At 38.9% G+C, this 16,427-nt stretch overlaps 1 long non-coding RNA gene across 1 annotated transcript in view; it reads left to right on the top strand.

Annotated features, from left to right (window-relative positions):
- LOC103540704 (uncharacterized) overlaps positions 1-16,427 on the top strand; it is a 284,275-nt gene that overhangs the window by 117,491 nt on the left and 150,357 nt on the right. Inside the window, exon 5 of the long non-coding RNA XR_011535919.1 lies at positions 11,586-11,686. This is a non-coding gene — a long non-coding RNA (uncharacterized lncRNA). The remainder of the gene's footprint in view (positions 1-11,585; positions 11,687-16,427) is intronic.

A 16,427-nucleotide genomic window follows, 5' to 3' on the forward strand; every position in this document is an offset into this window, starting at 1 on the left:
TATTCCTTTATTGTTTCTAAAAGTTTTTTAGTGGATTCTTTAGGGTTTTCTGGATATAAAATCGTGTTGTCTGCAAAGAGTGACAGTTTCACTTCTTCTTTTCCAATGTGGATCCCTTTTATTTCTTTTTCTTGCCTGATTGCTGTGGCTAGGACTTCCAATACTATGTTAAATAAGAGTGGTGCCAGTGGGCATCCTTGTCTGGTTCCTGTTCCTAGAGGGATAGCTTTCAGTTTTTCTCCATTGAGAATGATATTAGCTGTGGATTTGTCATATATAGCCTTTATTACATTGAGGTATTTTCCTTCTATACCCATTTTATTTAGAGTTTTTATCATAAATGGATGCTGGTATCTTGTGAAATGCATTCTCTGCATCTATTGAGATGATCATGTGATTTTTATTCTTCATTTTCTTAATGTGGTGTATCACATTGATAAATTTGCGGATGTTGAACCATCCCTGCTTCCCTGGAATAAATCCCACTTGATCATGATGTATGATCTTTTTAATGTATTGTATTTGATTTGGTGGTATTTTGATGAGGATTTTTGCATGGATGTTCATCAGTTCATATTTGTGAAATGATGAACAGTGAGGCGTCTATGTCTCCTGATCTTGGATATTGGCCTGTAATTTTCTTTTTTTGTGTTGTCTTTGTCTGGTTTTGGTATGAGGGTAATGTTGGCTTCGTAGAATGAATTAGGAAGCCTCCCCTCCTCTTCAGTTTTTTGGAAGAGTTTGAGAAGGTATTAAATCTTCTTTGAATGGTAGAATTCACCAGGGAAGCCATCTGGTCCTGGACTTTTATTTTTGGGAGGTTTTTGATTGCTGTTTCAATCTCCTTACTGGTGATCGATCTATTCAAATTTTCTACTTCTTGGTCCAGTTTTGGAAGGTTGTATGTTTCCAAGAATTTATGTGTTCCTTCTAGATTATCCAATTTGTTGGTGTATAGCTTTTCATAATATTCTCTTGTCTTTTGTATTTCTGAGGTGTCCATTGTAATCTCTCATCTTTCATGTCTGATTTTATTTATTTGAGCCTTCTCTCTTTTTTTCTTAGTGAGTCTAGCTAAGGGTTTGTCAATTTTGTTTATCTTTTCAAAGAACCAGCTCTTGGTTTCAGTAATTTTTTCTATTGTTTTTTTAGTTTCTATTTCATTTAATTCTGCTCTGATTTTTATTATTTCCTTCCTTCTGCTGATTTTGGGCTTTGCTTGTTGTTCTTTTACCAGTACCTTTAGATGCTTTGATTGTCTGTTTGGGGTTTTTCTTCTTTGTTGAGGTAGGCCTGAATTACTATAAACTTCCCTCTTAGAACCGCTTTTGCTCTATCCCATAGATTTTAGCATGTTGTCTTCTCATTTTCTTTTGTCTCCAGGAATTTCTTGATTTCTCCTTTGATTTCTTCATTGACCCAATCGTTGTTCAGTAGCGTTTTGTTTAATCTCCACATTTTTGTGGCTTTTCTGGTTTTATTCCTGTAGTTCATTTCTGGTCAGAAAAGATGCATGGTATTATTTCAATCTTCTTAAATTTATTGAGACTTGTTTTGTGGGCTAATATGTGATCAATCCTTGAGAATGTTCCATGGGCATTTGAAAAGAATGTGTATTCTGTTGTTTTTGGATGGCATGTTCTGTATATACCTACTAAGTCCATCTGGTCTAATGTGTCCTTTAAGGCCAATGTTTCCTTATTGATCTTCTGTTTGGATGATCTATCCATTGGTGTAAGTGGAGTGTTAAAGTCCCCTACTATTATTGTGTTACTGTCTATTTCTCCTTTTATGTCTGTTAATCATTGCTTTATATATTTAGGTGCTCCTATGTTGGGTGCATAGATATTTACAAGTGTTATATCTTCTTGTTGGATTGTTCCCTTTGTCATTACATAGTGCCCGTCTTTGTCTCTTGTTACAGTTTTTGTTTTAAAGTCTATTTTGTCTGTTATAAGTATTGCTACCCCCGCTTTCTTTTCTTTGCCATTTGCATGGAATATCTTTTTCCATCCTTTCACTTTCAGTTTCTGAGTGTCTTTAGGACTGAAGTGTCTCTTGTATGCAGCATATACATGAGTCTTTTATTTTTATCCAAGTGGCCACCCTGTGGCATTTGATTGGAGCATTTAGTCCATTGACGTTTAAAGTAGCTATTGATAAATATGTATTTATTGCCGTTTTGTCCCTTTTTTTTTCTGGGTGTTTTAGTAATTCTTCTCTGTTCCTTTCTTTTTCTCTTGCTCTCTTCCCTTGTTGTTTGATGGCTATCTTTAGTAATATGTTTGATTTCTTTTGTCTTACTTTTTTTCTTGCTTTTTATAGGTTTCTGATTTGTGATTACCATGAGGATCCTATTTAATGTACTATGCATATAACAGTCTGTATTGAGTAGATAGACGCTTTAGCTTGACCTCTTTCTGAAAGCTCTACTTTTTCACTCTCCTCCTCCCACATATGTTTTTCAAATCATGTATAGTCTCTTGTTTAGTGTGTGTCTATCCTTTACCCTCTTATCATTGAAATAGGTGATTTCAGTACATTTGTCTTTTAACCTTCATATTATCATCACAGCTAGTCCTTCTGCTACCTTTACATATTTTTACCTTACAAGTGATTTTATTGCCTGGTTTCTTGTTGTTGTTGTTTTGTTTTGTTGATAATTTTCTTTTATCTCCATTTGTGGTCATTGCTTTCCCACTTAAATAAGTCCCTTCAGCATTTCTTGCAGAACTAGTTTCTTGGTGATAAACTCCTTTAATTTTTGCTTGTCTGGGAGGCTCTTTATCTCTCCTTCCATTCTGAATGACAACCTTGACGGATAGAGTATTCTTGGCTGTAGGTTTTTTCCTTTTAGCACTTTAAATACGTCATGTCATTCTCTTCTCACCTGTAGGGTCTCGGCTGAGAAGTCCGCTGATAGCCCTGATGGACTTCCCTTTATATGTCACTTGTGGCCTTTCTCTGGCTGCTTTTAGGATTCTCTTTGTCTTTAATTTTGGGCATTTTAATTACAATATGTCTTGGTGTGGGCCTCTTTGGGCTTATCTTGTTTGGAGCTGTCTGTGCTTCCTGGACTTGGATGTCTGTTTCCTTCCTCAGGTTAGGAAAATTTCCATCTATTATTTCTTCTAATAAATTTTCTGCCCCTTTGTCTCTCTCTTTTCCTTCTGGGACACCTATAATCCAAATGTTAGCACACTTGATATTGTCCCAGAGTTCCCTTAGACTGTTCTCATTCTGTCTACTTCTTTTTTCTCTTTTGTGTTCTGCTTGGGTGATTTCCTCGAGTCTTTCATCTAGCTCGCTGATCCATTCTTCTGCCTCCTCTACTCTGCTATTGAGTCCCTCTAGTGAATTTCTCATTTCTAGTATTGTATTCTTCATTTCTGATTGGTTGTTTTAAATATCTTCCAGTTCTTTGCTGATGTGCTCTCTGTGTTCATCCATTCTTCTCCCCATATCTGTGAGCATCCTCATGATATTTTGTTTGAACTCTTTGTTGAGTAGGTTGCTTGTTTCTGTTTCATGTAGTCCTTTTTCTGGGATTTTGTCCTGTTCTCTTGGTTGGAAAGTATTCCTATGCCTCCTCATTATGCCTCTTTCTCTGTGCTTATTTCTATGTATAAGGTGAGGCGGCTATGTCTCCTGATCTTGGAGAAGTAAGCCTTATATATGAGATGCCTTATGAGGCCCAGCACCATGCTTCCCTCTCGTCACCAGTCCAGAAGATCCAGGAATGACTCCTTTGTGGGCTACTTGTGTCCTTCTGCTGTAGCAGGGTTGCTCCCACTGCAGGAACCCAGGGAGTCTAGTCTTTCCTTCCCTGGCCAGCTGTTTGTAAATCCAGTTTGGGGAGCCTCAGCACAGTTGGCTACAAAGTCTGTCAGCACACTCCTATTGCAATTTTCATCTTAATTGGGCTGGTACCCCGTGTAGCTGTTTGCTAGGCTCAGGGGCTTGCAGTTGTGATAGGCCTCAGGCCTACAAGGCTGTTCTCAGATCTCTTAGGAGTGCAGCTAAGTGGGGCTGGCCCTTCGCCCAGGGGCACTCAGTTGTTTCAGGCTTTGGAAGGTGGGGCTGATCCTTTTTATGGCTATTTGTGAAGCACAGGTCTTCTGCCACTGATTAGCCTCACCCCCACCGGACCACATACTCCATCAACACAGTCCTGGTCTATGCACACTTCTCAACCCCCTGGAGCGTATCCCGACGCCGCACTGCAGAGGCCCCCACCTCTCCACCAGTGCCCCCCACAGTTCACCTGGTCCTCACACAGGCCCTGCCCCACAGAGGCAGACACCCTTGCCTGCCTGCAAAGGATCAAGGCACACAGTCAATGCTGGCTGAAAAGTAGCCTGAGGACTTGCTGTTAGTTGGGGCCAATCCCCAGGGCAAGTTGCCTGCCCTGGTGGAACTGGATTAAATCTGTGCTCTAGTGGGTGTGGTAGACCCTTGGGCTAACAGGCCAAGGGATGAATCTCAATGGCACCCACCAGGGTCCATGTCAGCATGCCTGGACCAGCTGAGAACAATGCCCCCCACCAATGTCTCAGTTTCCGGAGAAGTCCCTCCTCTCACCAAGATGCCCCCAGAGCCCACCAGGTGAGTCTCATTTTACCAAAGGACTGTCAGCCTTCTCTCTGGTGATTTTAGGTTGCTGCAATGAATGAGTTTGTGCATGGGCCCTTTAAGAACTGGGTCTTTTTGGCTTTCTGTCGATAGCTTTTCTTGTGTCGACGAAAATAATCCATAACCAATCTATAAATGAAAATTTGGTTGAGTTTATCCTGAGCTGAACTCTGAGGACCATGGCCCAGGGCCTTTCTTCCTGAAGGAAGAAAGGGTACCAAAGACGTGAGGTATACAGAGTGGTTATATACCCCCATATAGGACGTTTCACATATGATTGAAATTTCCCTCCCACAATAGTCACAAGATTGCCCTGTCGGCATGACACAGTGCTTGATGGACACAGCAGGTAGTGGGTCTCCTCTCTTGAGGGCGTAGCAGGAGGCAAGCCTATTGTCTCAAGCTGGGTGGTCACTGGTGAGCTCAGCAATCAATTCCTAGCCTAAGGAAAGATGCTTAATCCTTAAGGGAATGCCAACGTTGGGAGGGGGAGGGAAGTTGCTCCATTATCTCAAGGGCCTTTGCTGTTGCCATGGGGAATATGTAAAGCAGATATACAATGCATGCTCAACAGCCTCAGTCAGGCCCTTTTGGAAAGACAAGGTCAGGCCGAATTAGGTTTACACAAAATGGCTTCCTCATGTATTCCAATATATCCTATTCCTTGCCATTTTTATTTGTCACTGGGGTTATCCTCGCTGCAGTTAATAGCCAGCAAAGCCAGACAGTGAGACCCTCGTCTCAGTTGGGCTGAGTCTGAAGGATACTTATAGCAGTATCAGCCCCTGCTCCAGACCTCACTCCTCCAGGGAGGGCTGTGTACCTTAGGGTGGCTCCCGCCTGGCCAGCTGACAAGCTCTGCAGCTCCCAAAGGTGGCTTTTTTCCTCTCCAGCAGGAATTTCTGCCTCTTCTGCCTTCGTCAGGACTGTCCCTTCTTGTGGGGGTTCTTTTTATCCAGTTTTCAGTTTTTGATCCGGGGTAATTTTTCCAAAAATAATTGTAACCTGGTTGTGTTCATGGGAGGAGATGAGTTCAACACCTGCTCACACCGCCATCTTGACAAGATCCCTCTGACATAGCCTTTTAGTGTCTTAATCTACAGGTTCCCTCTTGATCTTTTTTTCTTCTTGCAATTTATTTTTTGAAGAAAATGGATTGTTTTCCCTGTAGCATTTCCCACACTCTGGATTTTGCTGATTGCATTCCCATTGTTAAGTTTAATTCTTAGATACTATCAGTATCCTCAGACTTCTGTATTTTCTCTAAATTAATAGCTGATTTTAGAGGCTTAATCAGATTCAGCTTTAAGGTGTTTTTTGGGTTTTGTCTTGTTTTTGGAGAGACTACTTCATACATGGTTTTGTCCTCTCCATTAAGAGACACGTACTATCTGATTGTCTCTGTTTTTATGTTAGCAGCCACTGTCTAGATTGATTCAAGTCTAGATTCATTCATTCGTTAAGGGTTGCCAATGGTGATAATCTTCTTTTTTTATTCCTTCTTTATTTCTTAGCTAGAATATGTCTGTACATCTACTACTTGGTTATCTGAGGGCACAGTTGGTATAATATAAAGGCTAGATAAATGCCTAATTCAAAATAATGAGCTAGTTCACTAGCATTGCTAATAAAGTCAATGAATGATTATTTTTGAAAGTATAGTGATGAATTCATGGATTTAAATATATTTAATGTGTTTTAATCCATTGTTCTTATGCATACTGAGGCTTGCATTGGCCATTGGGAGCCTCTTTAAGTTGGCTCCTTGAGTCCTTTTTCGATGACTCTAGTAGTCTTTGAAAAATTCCTTGCTAGGTGTGATAAGATAGTCTAGGATCATCATGTACATTTCCTGCCCTAGATCTGAAGAACTATATTTTCAGATATCAGCATAGTATATTGAAAAGAATACAGTCTTTGGAGTCTGAGAGACCAGGATTGAATCCTGGCCCTATCTCATACTGCCTGTATGGCCATGGATAACCTTCTTAATATCTACCTCCTTCAAGTTTCTTCATTTTTAAAAGGAGCTAATAACACCTATCTTCCATGGTTCTTAAGAGAATTAAAGTTATATGTGTATGTGTGTGTGTGTGTGTGTGTATTTAGAGAGAGAGATAACCTAGCATAGAGCTTGGCACATAGTAGGTACTCAGAAATTCAAGTTCCTCTCCATTTCCTGTTCTCTTCTTGCTTAAATGACACCATATCTCTGTGATTACTTAGGCTTCTGTGTTTATGGAGTGGAGTGTTCTCTTTCATATATGGTAGATACTCAATACATACTTACAAGTTGACTGAGGATAGATGCCATCAAATAGATGATACCACCACATGTTAAGCTCTGTCAAAGTAGGCATTGTCTCAATGCATCTGTTTTTAATAAGCATTTTCCTTTATTTTTCAGACTACCCATTCACAAATAGTAATAAATTGATCCCTTCTCACAATCTCTGCCCCACTCCCCAGTACTGACGTGTGATGGGGGTGCTAGCTTTCAGTTGTGTTAGAGAAAGAAGCATGAATAATTCAAAAGGGTAGTCCAAGGCAGTGAGTCACTCCAAAGTCACTCACTTCAGTTTGAAAGACATTATTTGATATATGTATAGCAGATTTCCCTTCTTAAATTAGCTTTACTTACACTACTATTAAAATGGCTTTTCATTCCTTGAGGTCACAGCAGATAGAGAGAGTAATAAATCCAAAATGTGTTGAACAGGCCACAGAAACAAACTTGGGATATTTACCTTAGATATTCTGCCCTGATTCTCATGTGTTACTGTGGTACTGTCCTCAACTTAGGATCAAAATTAGGAACTTGTCAGGCAGCCTCAACGTTCCAGCCCAGGCAGCCAGGGGAATGGCACCTGCTGCAAAGAGCTCAACCTTTGGACAATTAACTAAAAGATACTGGATGAAGATGGAAAGAGTGGTGATGAAAAGAGTCACTTCAATTAAGCAATATCCTGCAATGGCCTTCAGCTTAGAACCTATTCTAGGGTGAATTGGAATTTTGAGAGAACTTGATGGAGAGTTCTTTTGCCTAGTAGCTGCTTTCCTCAAAATATCCAGTCAACAGATTGTCACATGGCACTGTTCACTCAGAAGATGCTGACTTTCAGCTAGGGAAAGCTGTTTGACTACCTATACATAGGGCCCATTCTCCAAGCTATTTGCCCTGTGGTAGGGTGAAGACAGCGGCTGAGGTGGCTGGAAAGCCCACTTGTGTTTCCTGAGAGCTAAGTTCTGGGGCTATGTCTTGTCTTGGGCTGGCTAACCAGGATCCCTATTCCCATAAGCCCCAGGGGCAGATTCCTAATGAACATAAGGCTTACTCTGTGCGAGAGCTTTTAGGGGCTCTTTCCATGCATTCTGACGTTGAATCCTCATATGCAGTGTGACAAGGTGGGTATTAGATACACATTTGCTAGATGAGGAATTGAAGGTTCAGAGAGACTCAATGACGTGTCACAGGTGCTTGTCTTCCCCTGCTTTGCCCTGGCTATTCTTATCCCAGGTTCTACTTCATGACTGACATTTCTTTCACTTTAGGGACTTCACTGCCAATCAGCCCCTAATGGTAAGTAGGCAGGGGAGAGCAAGGATATCAAATAAGAGAAGGTGACCAAGGTCCTGGAAGCTTCAGAGATTTTCTCCCTATCTCATCTTTTCTGGCTGGATCTGAAGTCTCCTAGCCCTGAAGTTAGAATTCTAGACTCACAATCTGATAAGAACATATGTACTTAGGGCCTGGTCAGTGAAGCCAACTATTGGAAATAGGCCTGTCCCAGGAAATCTGGCATTTTTGGTTAACATAGCTTTGAGTCCTCACTAACTCCTTTCCTGCCCTCTTGTCATTTACTCCAGTGGCCTCCCAGGAACAATGAGGTGACCCCTGGGACTCATTGGTACAGTATGGTTGGGCTGCTAGCTGAACGGACTGCACCTGCAGTCCACGTTGCCCTGACCAACTGAGGCACAGTATTTCAGGATTGATAAAGAAACAAAAAGATGTGTCTCCCTGTAAGGTTGTGGTGAAATAGAGAAGGAAACAGAATTTGGATATGAAATATTTAACCTAAGAAGCAACAAGCTAATCAGACCAATGGAAGCATTATGTCAAATTCAAGTAACTGTCAGGAGTAGAAATTATTAAAACACAAGCTCGGTATATTTAGTATTTTTCTTGTTTGTCTTACTTTGTGGTTGTGGATTGAAGATAAATGAGAAAAAATGAGACGGAAAGATACTTCTGAGGTTCTACTTCATCTCAAAAGATTATTTTCACCACAGGGCATCTTTAAAGTAGGTAATAGTGACCATTATTAAATAGAAAAAAATTTTGAAAGAGTCTGATTAGGTAACATTTTCTTTGGAAATAACATTAAATATCGTATTTAAGGAATACTCTTTCCTGCTTTCAGCCTGCTCGCTCCTCCCTGCTTTCTGTTGATACTGAACAGAGTTATAATAAATCATGCTTTCTTAACAGAATTATTCTTTTTATTGTGTCATTTGTTCTAACCACTTTAGATCACAATACTTTGCTCCTTTTATGTGTGAGTGTGTGTGTGTGTGTATGTTTTAGCATAAAGACCAGCTATTTTGAAATTAGATTTAATGCATTTTCTTTGAAACCTGAAAGCTCCACAGCTCTGGGTGTTTCTAGAGAAAGCCTCCCACCTTGCCAGAAGGGCATAATGAAATGTCAGAGAGATAACTGTTCATCTTTCCATTTATGGGCTTATTGTCTTTGACATTCTTTGTGCTACTTGATCATCCTCTGCTTGGGCCAACCTAGCGCAAAGAGAGCTTATCACTATTGCTATTCTTTCTTCGTTTTAGAAGATCTCACCATCGTGACCTTCACTCTAATACTGTTGCCCAGATGGGGATATGCACATACCTTCTACTGACTGTACTACGTGAGATACATCTTAGGTGCATGTCCCTGAGCTAACAAAGATCATATCTTTTAGCAAAGATCTAGAGCATGTGTTTGCAAACTGTGGCCCACAATTCAAATCCAGCACACTGCCTGATTTTGTAAAGTTTTATTGGCACGTAGCCACACCCACTTGTTTCCATATTGTCTATCACTGCTCTTGTGCTATAACACCAGAGTTGAGTGATTGCCACAGAGACCAAATATCTCTCAAAAACTAAAATATTTACTATGTGGCTATTTTACAGAAAATGTTTGCTGACCTCTGCTCTAGAAAACAGATACCCAGCATAATATACGTCCAAAATAACTCAGGGTGTGTTTGCAGATGTTTTAGAGGTGAGAACAAAAGACTATGAGGTAGATATAGCAAGAGTTTTCAACTGGAAGCAGGAGGAGAGGTTCCAGTCCCTGCTCTGCCACTGTTTGCATCAACTTGGGCAAATCCCATTCGTTCCCTGGTCCATGTTTGCTCAAAAGGTAAAATGGAAGAATTGAGCTAAATGATCTACAGGGACCCTTCCAACTCTGGGATTCTGTGTTTCCAATGTCTAGACTAACAACATTCTTTTACAATACACAGATGTATATCTACAGGATGCTCCAATTTTTAAAATCTTTTTATTTTGAGATAATTTTAGATTTACAGAAAAGTTGCAAAAACACCACGGGGAACTGCATCACGCTCTCCAGCCAGCTTCCCCCATGTTAACACATTGTATAACCAATGTGTAGCCCTCAAAACTAAAAAAATTAGTCTTGGTACAATAATATGAGTTGAACTGTAGACTTTATTTGGATTTTACCAGTTTTCTTCACTAATGTATTCTTTTTCAGTTCCAGGATCCAATCTTGGATCCCATGTTTCATTTAAACGTCTTATCTCCTTAGTTGCCTCCAATCTATGTCAGTTCATCAGTCCTTCCTTGTCTTTTATGACCTTGACACTTTGAAGAACACTAATCAGTTATTTTGTAGAATGCCCCACAGTTTAGATTTTTCTGAATTTTTCTCATGATTAGACTGAGATTGTACATTGTGGGGAAGGCTGCCACGGAGATGATGTGCCCTTATCAGTTCATAATATCAGGAGATAACATGGTATCAGTATGTATTACTGGGAATGCTCATCTTGTCACCTGGCTAAAGTGGTTTCTGCCAGAATTCTCCACCATAAAGTTATCATTTCCTTCCCCCACTCCTGTAATTACTAAACATTTTGGGAGAAATACTTTGAGATTACGCAGATATACTGTTTCCACTTAAACTTTTGCCCACTCATTACAGCATCTATTGGTGGATCCCACCTGCAGCATTTATCACCGTGGTGGTCTAATGGTGATTTTCTATTTCCATCATTCCTTCTACAGCTATTAATTGAAAATTTTCTATTAGGAAGCATGTACCTTCTCCCACATTTATTTATATCAGCATGAATTCATGGATTTTATTTTATGCTTTGGGTATTTTTTGCTCATTGCTCAAGTTGCTTGAACTTTGGCCATTGGGAACTCTTTCAGGTTGGCTTCTGTGCCCTTTCAATATGCCTCTATTATTTTTTTTTAGGCTTGCCAACTTATATAAAAAAGAGGATAGTCTATGGATTGCAATAATAGGGAAAGTTTGGTTCTCAACGAAGGGCAATTTTGCTCCCACCACTCCCCACCCCTGGGGACATTTGGCAATGATTGGAGATACTTTTGGTTGTCACGACTGCCAAACATCCTACAGTGCATGGTGTAGCTCCCCACATCCAAGAACTTTCCAGTCCTAATTGTCAGTAGTTCTGAGGTTTAGAAACTGGTCTAGATTATTCTTTTCTTCATGGCCAGGTGTATGGCACCAAAAATAAATACTGTCAGGGATAAAAGAATTGTTTTCTTAAAATATATTTTTTAAATTATTAAATATTTTGTGCTTGTAAACAATAAAAAATTAATATAATGTGAGACTTCCTCTTCCAGCCTTGATGGAATAACAGGGACTGATTACTTTCCATCTTACCTAGGAAACCAGACAGAATATATGAAATAATGGCTTTCAGACATTGGACAACAGGCCGTACAAAAGTGCCAAATGGTGATTCCTAACAGAGGGAAAACAAGTAAGGTGAGCCCTATGATTGTCATAGATTACTGCCTGGGGTCATTATTTGGGCTTCAGCAGAGGAAGGGGGAACCCAGAACAATCCTAGAGATCCTGCTCAATAGAAGAGACAAAGGTAAGTGTTCATGGAAGCCAAGAAGGTTGGAAATGGCAGGGAACAATACTAGAGAAGCAGGATCTGTATACAGCGAGCTTCAGAGAGATGCAGAAGATCCCCTGAGTTTTGACTGAATTCTGATCTGCACATGCATGGGGTAAAAAACTACCTTTGGTCAGTGAAAAGATCCCTAGAAAGCAGTAGACTGATCCATTATCAGAGCTCACACAGGGCTGGGAATATTTCATGTTCCTACCAACCAGGGTGGAAAGACCTGTAATATCTAGGATATCAGTTAGAATCCTCAGATACTGTCTTAGTAGTATGCCTAAATTATCCCTAGACTAAAGGCTGCTATAGGTCTGCCCTAACAAAACTTAAAAGCAAAGCTTTAAAGAATCAAACTGATTCCAAGTAACCTGACTGCATTCCACAACAAAATCCAACAACATTTAAAGGAATATAACAAAATCCAGCACCCAGCAATGTAAAATACACAATGCTCAATACCCAATCAAATAGCATTGACCATACAAAGAAGCAGGAAAATATGATTCATAACTAGGAGAAATACCAATCAAAAGAAATAGACTTCAGGGGGCTGGCCTCATGGCCGAGTGATTAGGTTCACGCGTTCTGCTGCAGGCGGCCCAGGGTTTCGTTGGTTTGAATCCTGGGCGCGGACATGGCACTGCTCATCAAACCACGCTGAGGCAGCGTCCCACATGCCACAGCTAGAAGGACCCACAATGAAGAATATAATACAACTATGTACTGGGGGGCTTTGGGGAGAAAAAGGAAAAAAAATAAAATCTTTAAAAAAAAAGAAATAGACTCTTAGAAATGACAGAGATCATGGAATAAGCAGACGAGAATGTTAAAATAACTATTATAAATAACACTCTATATGATTATGAAGGTGGAGGAAAACATGGACATGATGAAGAGAAGTGGGAAGTATAAAAAAGGCTCAAGTAAAACTGGTATAGATGAAGAATATACAAAATGAAAAATGTACTGGATAGGATTAACAGAAAAGAAACTGCCGTAGATTAGATAACTTGAAGCCATAGCAATAGAAACTGTTCAAAATGAAGTACAGAGAAAAGACTAGGGGAAAAAAGAAACTTAGCGTCAGTGACCTGTGGATAATGTAAAGTGATAAAATATTTGCACAATTGGAGTGTAAAGAAGGAGGGAGGGCAGAAAAATACTTGAAAAAATAAGGCTGGAAAATGTTTAAACTTTATGAAAACTAAGTATCCAGTATTCCAAGGATCTCAACGAAATAAATGTAAAGAAAACTACATCATGACACATCAGAATCAAATTGTTGAAAAACATTGAAAAAGAGAAATATTAAAAGCAACCAGAAAGAAACAGACATATTACATGAGGAACAAAGATAAGAATTACATCATACTTCTTGTCAGAAACTGTGCAAACTGGAAGACACTGGAGTGGCATCTTAAATGTACTGAAGGAAAAAAATCGTCATCTTAGAAATCTAAATGCAGTGGAAATATCTTACAACAATGAAGATGATTTTTACTATTCTTTTTCTAGTCTTTATTTCATGTATTTCGACTCTAATCTTTATTTCCTTCTTATAATTTCGAGCTTAGTTTGTTCTTTTTCTATTTCCTTGAGGTGTAAAGTTAGGGTGGTAAACAAAATAAGTCAGATAGAGAAAGACAAACACCATATGATTTCACTCATATGTGGAAGATAAACAAACTAGCACGTAGATAAGGAGAACAGATTCATGGTTACCAGAGGGGAAGTGGGTAAGGGAGGGCGAAAGGGGTAAAGGGGCAACTATGTATGGTAATAGATAAAAAGTAGACTATTGGGGCCGGCCAGGTGGTGCAGCAGTTAAGTGTACGTGTTCTGCTTCAGTGGCCCAGGATTCGCCAGTTCGGATCCTAGGTGTGGACATGGCACCTCTTGGCAAGCCATGCTGTGGCAGGCCTCCCACATATAAAGTAGAGGAACGTGGGCACAGATGTTAGCTCAGGGCCAGTCTTCCTCAGCAAAAAGAGGAGTATTGGCAGCAGATGTTAGCTCAGGGCTAATCTTCCTCAGGAAAAAAAAAAACTAGACTATTGGTGGTGAACATGATGCAGTCTATACAGAAACTGAAAAACAATGAATTACACCTGAAATTTATACAGTGTTATAAGCCAATATGACCTCAATAAAATAATTTTTTTAAAAACTATAAAAAATCAGATAGCAACGTTGTAGATTTAAACCCAACAGAAATCAATAACTTTAAAAAAATGATCTAAACACTCCAATTAAAAGATAAAGATTGTCAGTTTTGGTAAAAAGCATGACCTAACCATATGCTGTCTATAAGAATTCCATTTTAAATATAAAGAGACATATAGCTTAAAAGAAAAAATATGTAACAAGCAAACACTAATGAAAAGAAAGTTGGAGTAGCTATATTAACATTGAACAAAGTAGATTTTGGTACCATGAATATTACCAGGGATAAAGAGTAGTAGTTCATAATAATAAAGAAGTCAGCTCATCAGGAGGACATAACAGTCCTAAACGTGTATGCATCTAATAGAGGAGCTTCAAATATGTGAAGTGAAAACTGAAAGAACTATAAGGAGAAATAGTCAAGTTTACAATTATAGTCAGAGATTTCAATACTCGTCTCTCAGTCATTGATAGAACAAATAGAAAAAAAAATCTGTAAGGATATAGAAAACTTGGATTACACTATCAACCAAATTGATCTAATTGACTTTATTGGGCGCTCCATCCAATGAGAGCAGAATACACATTATTTTCAAGAGCACACAGAACATTCACATGAAATTCATATAATTCACATTCACATAAAATGTGAATGTCTCCATAAAAAAGTCTCCAAAAATTTAAGACAATTTAAATCGTGCAATGAATGTTCTGACCACCAAGCAATCAAACAAGAAATCAGTAACAGATATCTGGAAAATTCCCAATATATGGGGTTTTTAACAGCTTTTTAAAGATATAATTCACATACCATTCAATTTAGCCATTTAAAGTGTATGATTCGATGGATTTTAGTATATTCATAGATGCGTGCAACTGTCACCACAGTCAATTTTAGAACATTTCCATCACCTCAACAAGAAACTCTGTGTCCTTTTGCTGTCACCCCTCTATCTTCCCACACCACCCAGGCTTAAGCAACCACAAATCTAATTTCTGTCTCTGTAGATTTCTCTATTCTGGACTTTCATATGAATGGAATTATATAGTGTGTAGGCTTTTGTGACTGGTTTCTTTCACTTAGCATAATGTTTTCAAGGTTTATCTGTATTGTAGCAGGTATCAATACTTTATTCCTTATCTATGACCAAAGAATATTCATTATATAGATATACCATATTTGTTTATCCATTGATGGTTATTTACATTGTTTCAACCTTTTGGCTATAATGAAAATGCTACCATCATCATTCATGTACAAGTCTCTATGTGGACATAGGTTCTAATTTTTACTGAGTACATACATAGGAGTGGAACTGGCTGGGTCGTATTTGTAGCTCTTTGTTTAAGTGTTTGAGGAACTGCCAGATTGTTTTTCCAAAGCAGGTGCGCCATTTTACATTCCCACCCACAGTGTATGAGGGTTCTGGTTTCTCCACATCCTCCCTAACACACGTTGTTGTCTGACTTTTTGCCTCTAGCCACCCTGGTGGGTATGAAGTGATACCTCACTGTGGTTTTGATTTACATTTTTCATGGTGACTAATGACGTTGAACATCATTTCATGCGCTTATCGGCCCTTCATCCATCTTCTTTAGAGAATGTCTGTTCAGATCCTTTGCCCATTTTTAATAGGATTTTCTTTTCATTGTTGAGTTGTAAGAGTTTTTTTTATATACTCTAGATATAAGTCCCTTATCAGGTCTATGATTTGCAAATATTTTCTCCTGTTCTACGGGTCGTCTTTCACTTTCTTGATGATATCATTATATGGATATTAAACAATACATTTCTAAAAAACCCATGGGTCAAAGAACAAATTTTGAGAGAAACTAGAAAATGTTTTGACCTAAGCGAAAATGAAAACACAAAGTTACAAAATTTGTGGGGGGCAGCTAAAACAGTGCTTATAGAGAAATGTCTGGTATCCAATGCCTAATTTAGAAAAGAGGAAAGGTCTAAAGCAAACTACCTAAGCTTCCACTTAAAGCAGGTGTTTAAGCAACTGTCTATTAGGCATTGTCAAGTTGGTCTCCAAACTGATTGTGCTAGTTTGTGCTTCCAGCAGCAGTGCATGTTCACAGCATCAGCAACATTCATGATATTGTTAGACTTATATTTTGCCAAATGGATGGGTGTGAAGTATGTCTACTTGCTTTAGTTTGTATTTCCCTGACTACTAGGGAGTTGACTAACTTTTCATGTCTTTAATGACCTTTCAGATCTCATCCTCTATGTAGTGCCTGTTCACATTTTTGCCCATTTTAATTACATTGTTTTTCTTTTACATTTTGATCTGAGGAAGTTTTAAGATATTATAAATGTGAATGTTTTCCAGTTATATCTATTGAAAATATCTTCTCCCAGTCTGTAGCTGTTTGAACTTCATTTTGTCTTTGTTGTGTGAATGTTTTAATTAAAAGAAGTCAAAT

Source organism: Equus przewalskii, chromosome X (genome assembly GCF_037783145.1).
Source record: "Equus przewalskii isolate Varuska chromosome X, EquPr2, whole genome shotgun sequence".
NCBI lineage: Eukaryota > Metazoa > Chordata > Mammalia > Perissodactyla > Equidae > Equus > Equus przewalskii.